The sequence below is a fragment of the Acinonyx jubatus genome, chromosome F2 (assembly GCF_027475565.1).
Source record: "Acinonyx jubatus isolate Ajub_Pintada_27869175 chromosome F2, VMU_Ajub_asm_v1.0, whole genome shotgun sequence".
In the NCBI taxonomy this organism is placed as follows: Eukaryota; Metazoa; Chordata; class Mammalia; order Carnivora; family Felidae; genus Acinonyx; species Acinonyx jubatus.
In genome coordinates, this window is record NC_069394.1 from 11,762,747 (window position 1) to 11,769,365 (window position 6,619).

General features: G+C 43.9%; 1 pseudogene; it reads right to left on the reverse strand.

Annotated features, from left to right (window-relative positions):
• Positions 1 to 4,253: 4,253 nt before the first annotated feature.
• LOC106976883 (3-hydroxyacyl-CoA dehydrogenase type-2-like) lies at positions 4,254 to 5,902 on the reverse strand (annotated as a pseudogene).
• Positions 5,903 to 6,619: the final 717 nt, after the last annotated feature.

Sequence of the window (6,619 nt, forward strand, 5' to 3'; positions counted from 1 at the left end):
ACACCACAGGTCACCATGATTGCCACCATGATTGCAGAGCGGGAACTTATGGGCGGGTCTAAAACGTCACCGCCTCTGGCCACTAGGGTCCCTGGCTTCTGCTTCACTTTTGCCTTCCACATTCCCCATGAGTTCTTCCCTTCGGTATACTCTAACTCCGAACTGCCTAGTAAGGAGATTCTAGGAAATGCAGTTCATATCGTAGAAGGATTGGTGCTGGTACTGGCTTCTGACGGTCCATGATGCCTTCTTTTCATAGGCTCAGCAGAACTTGATGGGGCCTTTTACTGTCCCTTGCAAATACAAAAGGGAAGAAGTGATTATCTTATTTTAATTTGCATTTTTCAAACTTGTGAGTGTGACTCTTGTTTTTCAAGTAGTTATTGGTCACCTATTTATTAAACAAATATTTCTGAACACACAGTATAAATCAGCTATAGTTCTGGGCTCTGGGGAAAACTTGATGAATAAGGCAGGCAGTTTCTGTGCTCACGAAACTTAGATTCCAGGGCAAGGAGATTAGAAAAAGGAACAAACAAAGGAACAAAATAATTTCAGGTAGTAATAGATAACATAGGGAAAAACTGTGGATGACTTCGAAACGAGTAAAAGAGGTCACTGAATATCCTGTCAGTGAATGTGGAGTCTCTGGAGATTATTTGATACTGTAGGTGGGGGAGGAGTCTTTGTGTCTCTTCAACGAAAGGCCATTTTACAGCTGTGTAGAGAGAGAAGTTGTAGAAAACTGTTAGTAAGGCAGTGAATTTTCGTCCATAAATACGCAAACTGTGTCTGATGGAATGCATTCGATTATCACCGGTCAATGTGGAGCATTTTTGCCAGTTTGACGTCACTTTATAAATTGATTTTAACATTCTTTAGATGAATATCCATGTGTGGCACTCAGACTTCTCTGTTGCACTGGTTGTAACATTTCACTGGTTACCTCATGAGTTTTTGAGTTAAAGAGGATCTCTGATACATGTTCATTTTATATGTATAGGAGAGCCATGATCATCTCTGATATTAAAATGTATAGCAGTTTGGAACACATAAGTGAGCATGGTAATTTCAGATGGTAATAAATACCATCAAGAGAACGAGATAGGCGTTGTTCCAGTTGTTGACTGTGGGGAGCATGCGAGGCTGCTAATTTGGAGTGGGTAATCAGGAAAGGTCTTGCTGAAGAAGTGGCATTTGAACTGAGACTTGTGTATCCATTCAAGGAGATGTCATGTGCAGGCAGGAGGGCAGAGTTCCAGGCAAAAGGAACAGCTTGTGTAAATGTCCTTAGACAGGGACAGGCTGTCATGTTCAAGAATCCAATTGCAGTGAGTAAGGAGGTGAGTGGCAGAAGGTATGATCAAAGATGCAGGGAGGGCCAGATCACGTTGGGCTGTGATGAGGATTTAGAATTCTAAGCTCCATGAGAAACTATTGTGGTTTTGCGCAGTAGTTGTGAAAATGATGTGAAGTGTCATCATGTGATTTGTGTTAGGGAATGAATTTATGTGTCTTCTTCTACCAGCGTTCCATTCTCATTTACCTCCTCAAATTATTATTGAACTTGACATTTTAATTAGCTTATCAAGTCTTACCATGAATAAAAAAATAATATTATTTTGATTAATTGTAAACCAGTATAATCATGAAAGTAACACATAACCATTGGAAAAACATTTGCAAAATAAAAAAGTGCATCAGGGAGAAATAACACATTTAGCTTTTGGAAACGTGTATACACACACACACACACATATGTTTATATTTAGCTCATGTAATATTTTAAACTTCTGTAGTATCTCAGGGTCTTGGCCCCCTTGAACCAGCAAAGATAAGTTACAAGACATCTTCTAAGGTAACTGATCTACTAATATTGAGCAATTTACAAAGTTTTCCCGTGGCATCTGTTCATTGGGGAACAGCAGCTAATAGGTACTAACATGCAAGTGGCAGGTGCCAGAGACACCTGAGGCTTTTGCCCCAAACACAGTTCATTTCAGGTCACACATCTGCCCTTCCTTCCTCTGAGACACACCCACTGGGAAGGCTCATCTGGCCTGGCAGCCCCAGGAGCAGGTGGTAACCTTCTACGCCCACCTCCCACCAAGGAGTACATCTGGGAACTAACCAGTGGAAAGTAAGCTTGTACAAAGGAAGCAAGAGGAAATTCAGTCAAAGTGCCCAGAGGCCTGTATGATAGGAAGCAGGAAATAGGCATTCTTCTCCTGGGCTTTCAATGAAATAAAGGTCTCTTCTTAAAGATTGCTATTTATGTCTGTGGGGTTACATGCCCCTAAGATTGGGACATGGGGTCAGAGAAAGGCCTCCTTTTTGGGTGGATACTACCCTCATGTTATAATGAATGAGAGCAACCAAGGAAAAAGGGACTGATAGCCTCACAGTGAGGTCTCTGGGTCCAAATTTCTATTGATGAACATGATGTGGGGAATAATTCCAAGGGGCATTTTTTTCTGGATGATCTTTCTTTGTATGTAGAAGGAAAACTTTTTAGGTAAAGGGGAGACTTCAGCATTGAGGTAACTTGGGAATCACTGAAGTGTAATTGAAAATGACCAGACCTTGTGTTCAGGACTGGAACATAATTATGAAAAGCTGTGACTTTAGTATTCTAACATGGGTTAAGAGCCTGGGAGTCAGGCAGACCTAAGCTTAAACCAGCTTTGCTGCTTAGTGGTTGCATGATCTTAGGCAATTTAATTAATTTATCTTTTCTGCTGGCATGATAATAGAAGGACAGAGTCTGCACGTACCCCAGGGAAAAGGAACAAAGTCCTCAGAAATTAGCAAGGTTCATGTAATCCCATCTAGGAGAGAGGAACCCAGAAGAGAGTTGGCAGAGACATTCCACAGGCTCCAGGGACATGGGTTTCATCGTGGTAGGGGCAGAATGAATTCTTTAGTTGGGACAAAATATTCAGAACTACAGATACCATTCATTGTTATGGCTAACTCTGTCACAAGCTACTTTCTTATTACTAATTCAGTATTCTAGGAATTTTCACATGGGTAAAAATGAGTGTCTGGAGAGTTGACTCAGATAATCTGGTCGCTGGATTGCCTTAAACAGGCTGAATAATTTGAAGAGTCTCGGTTTTCCTATCTGTAATTTGGAAATTATATGTATTTCCCAAAGCTTCTGTGAGGATTAAGTGGAACATGGGTGTTTATCTAATTCACCTTCTTTCTTTATCAATGGATTAATTTGTTCAATTAACAATTCTGTCTAACAGACACTGCATCATGCACCTAGGATTACAACAATGAGCAGAAGAGATATATAGTCTCTGCTTTACTTCTTTCATGAGACATATTCTACAGGAAGATAACATTTAAAAAGTCATTCAAAGAAACATATTAACAGGGAATTTTTTAAGGGCTATGAAAGAGAAAGTAACAGGTACATTGACAGATTCCGTTTAGATTTTGTGTGGAGGTGGTCAGGTAAACCATTCTCTGAAAAATAGTAAGGCATTAAGCTGATGATTGAGTGGTATTAGAAATTAACCAGATGAAAAGTTTTGTGAGTGGTGCAGAGAGCATTTTAGGAATGGGAGATGGCCTGTTCAAAGATCCCAAAGTGGAGGAGACTTACCAGCCACAGTGGAAGTGATCCAGGGGAAAGGTGTCTCTGTAGGCTTGGAAGTTTCAATTCCATTATCCCCTTTAGCACGTGTGCCATAAGCCTCTATTCAAAGGCCCCAAATCACAAAGTATCCTACCAAAGATATCCGTCTTTCTCTTCACCCATGCTCACTCCCTGAAAAATAGTGAATTGGCTTCTTAGGCCTTGGAACTTGAGTTGCTAAACTGGGGTGATTGAATGTTCTAGTTTGTTCAGGACAGTAAGCCCTGGTGTCTGCACATTATCCCCGAGTAATTATCCACAGCATGTCCTTTCTTTCTTAAGTGTGTCGTGCTTTGGGTGATTAATTGTGTGGTCATCTGACTCTTACAACCCTTACGACCCTTACTTAACACATGGGATTTGGCCCCGGCCTGGGAGAACGCATTCATTGTGTTTTCTGGAGAGATGTTCCTTTTTGTGATAGTTCCCTTCTTTGGTCAGTTGGGATTGTATTTAAAGCTTCGAGAATGATATCTGTTCAGACAGTGGCCATTAAATAGTGGCAAGCACTATTGTGGTGGTCGTCATAATCTTCTGTGGGGATAATGATTCCTGCTGATAGGGGGGGTCCGCATATGGGAGAGCCACCAATCACCCAGTATGTTTACCTTTTCTGTAGGAGCAAAGGAAATAATTTTTGGATGGCTACTCTAAGCCAGCCTTTGGGCTGGATACTCTTTATGCATTTCAGTTCATCAGTGTTTCTTGTTGTTGTTGTTGTTTTCGTTTTAATTTTTTTTTTGGTGAGAAATAGAGACTTTATTAGGCACAGGGTGTGACTGCTGGGCAGAGTTACCAAATGGCTACTGTGCTTCCTCCCAACCTGCAGAACAGGGGAAGGAGGGGCAGAAGAGCACGTGTTTTCTCTGCCCTCTCCCCTCGAGGCTGCATGCAGATGGCCCCACCCAGCGGGATGACCTCTCCACGGATGAGTGGGTTCTCCACGACAGCTTATACCAGATGAGCATACTCGGCGAGACCACCCAGTCTGCTGGGGAGGGGTGCTTGGCTGGCCAAGAAGTTGCATAGTTTTTCTGGGAGGCTGGTCGGCAGCAGAGTGCCAAGTAGGCCGGGAGCAGTGGTCACCACTCGGATGCCCATGGGAGCCGGACACTGAGCAGTGAGCAGCATCATGCCCACTATGCCCCCTGTGGAAGCAGAGGAAGCAGCTCATTCAGCCTGGCCCTCAAAGGCAACCATGCCGGCAGTGTTGATGATGACACCGTGTTGGCCTCCCTGGTCTGGTTCATCCAGGCCCATCTCACCAGACCTCAGGTGCATCACATTGAAGGTGCCCATGAGATTCACACTGAGAACTCACTGGGAGTCCTCCAGGGACCTGATTGTTCTTTAGGTTGTATGTCTTGATGGCCACCGCAATGCCTGCACATTTGACTGCCACATCCACATGGCCAAACTTTTCTTTTGCTACAGTCAGAGCTGCTCTCACGTCCTTCTCCGAGGTCACATCAGCTGGGGCAAAGGCGCAGCTCTTCCCTAACTTCTTGGCTTAGGCATCCCCATCAGCGTTGGGCAGGTCCAGAAGCACAGCAGTGGTCCCTTGTCCTGTCAGTCTCTCCGCTGTGGCCAGACCTAGACCAGAGGCTCCTCTGGTTATTAGAGCAACCAGGCCCTTCATGCTCCAACATGCCGCAGCCATCTTTACGTCTATGTTTCTAGATACGTGGCTTCCTCCTCTTGCTTGTAATTCTGGCTCCGGCCCTTATTGACTGGGTGACTTCAGGCAGATCACTGACCTCAGTGGACCTCAGTTTGCTTTTGTGGAGGAGGTTGTTTAAAATGGAGGTTCACATTCAATGGAGGTGTCAGAGAGTAAACTCAGAATGGCATTGTAAGGAAAGCTATAATTTTATTGTTCCTTTTGTCTGAAGAAAGAGTGCTTGCAGAATAGGCTTTGAGATCATGCTCCTGAGACATCACTGCCACCTCCAACGTGATGCTTTATAACCATGTGCAAGACACCCACACCAACTCTGTCCATGAATCATACCCAGGGGTAGGAGCTTGACCACGGAGCCAGATAGCACCACTGGACTCTGGTTTCACATTCTGGATTTAGAAGCTGGGCAAGAGTGAGAAGTGGTTTTTCTGCTGGCTGCCCTGTTTTTGCTTTGTCTTCTCCCTCTAGCACATGACAGGATCTGGCAGAGGTAGTGGTCAGGGGAGCATGATGGGGGAAGTAACCTTTTCTCTCATTGGGGGAGATTTGCTCCATTGAAACATGAAGTGCAACTTCACACGGCTGGGCCCTTGCTGGCTGGCAAAGGGCAGTATGTTAGCGAACAAAAGTGTTCTTATGTTTTTGTCAATGGAAACTAAGTAAACCGCAGGAAGAGATGACAGTACCTTTCCCACTTCATTCACATGAATGATAATGAACTCCATTGTACAGCAAGCCTTTGGGCATTATCTGATGCTGCTATTTCTGCTGGTCAGAATGTGCACATCTCCCGCATGACTCAGGGTCGCGTAGTCTCTTTCCCACTGGGTGACTCCGAGAGCTTAGCATTCTGCAGAGTCTGAGCTCCAGCCTGGATATCCAGCCCCTCAAAATGAGCATGGCCATGTGGGCTACAAACCTTCTGACAAGGGAAGTAGTTCCAGTGGGCATTTAGATTACAATGGGCTTTTCTTATGGTTTTTAAATATATAGTGGCTTTTTGGCAAATGAAATTCTCTCTCTCTCTCTCTCTCTTTCTCTCTCTCTCTCTCTCTCACACACACACACACACAAACACACACACCCCTCAGTGATCAGAATTTCCAGTGAAGCAGAATTTATGAAAATAATTCTGTAGGGTGAAGGGAAAGTAGCGATATTTAAGTATATCCCATGCTACAGACCCTATGCTAGATACTCCCCAAACACTCTCTTGTTCCCTCCTTACCAAATCCTCTAGGTAGACAGATGTTATTATCCCTACTATATTGGTGGGGACACTTAGGTTC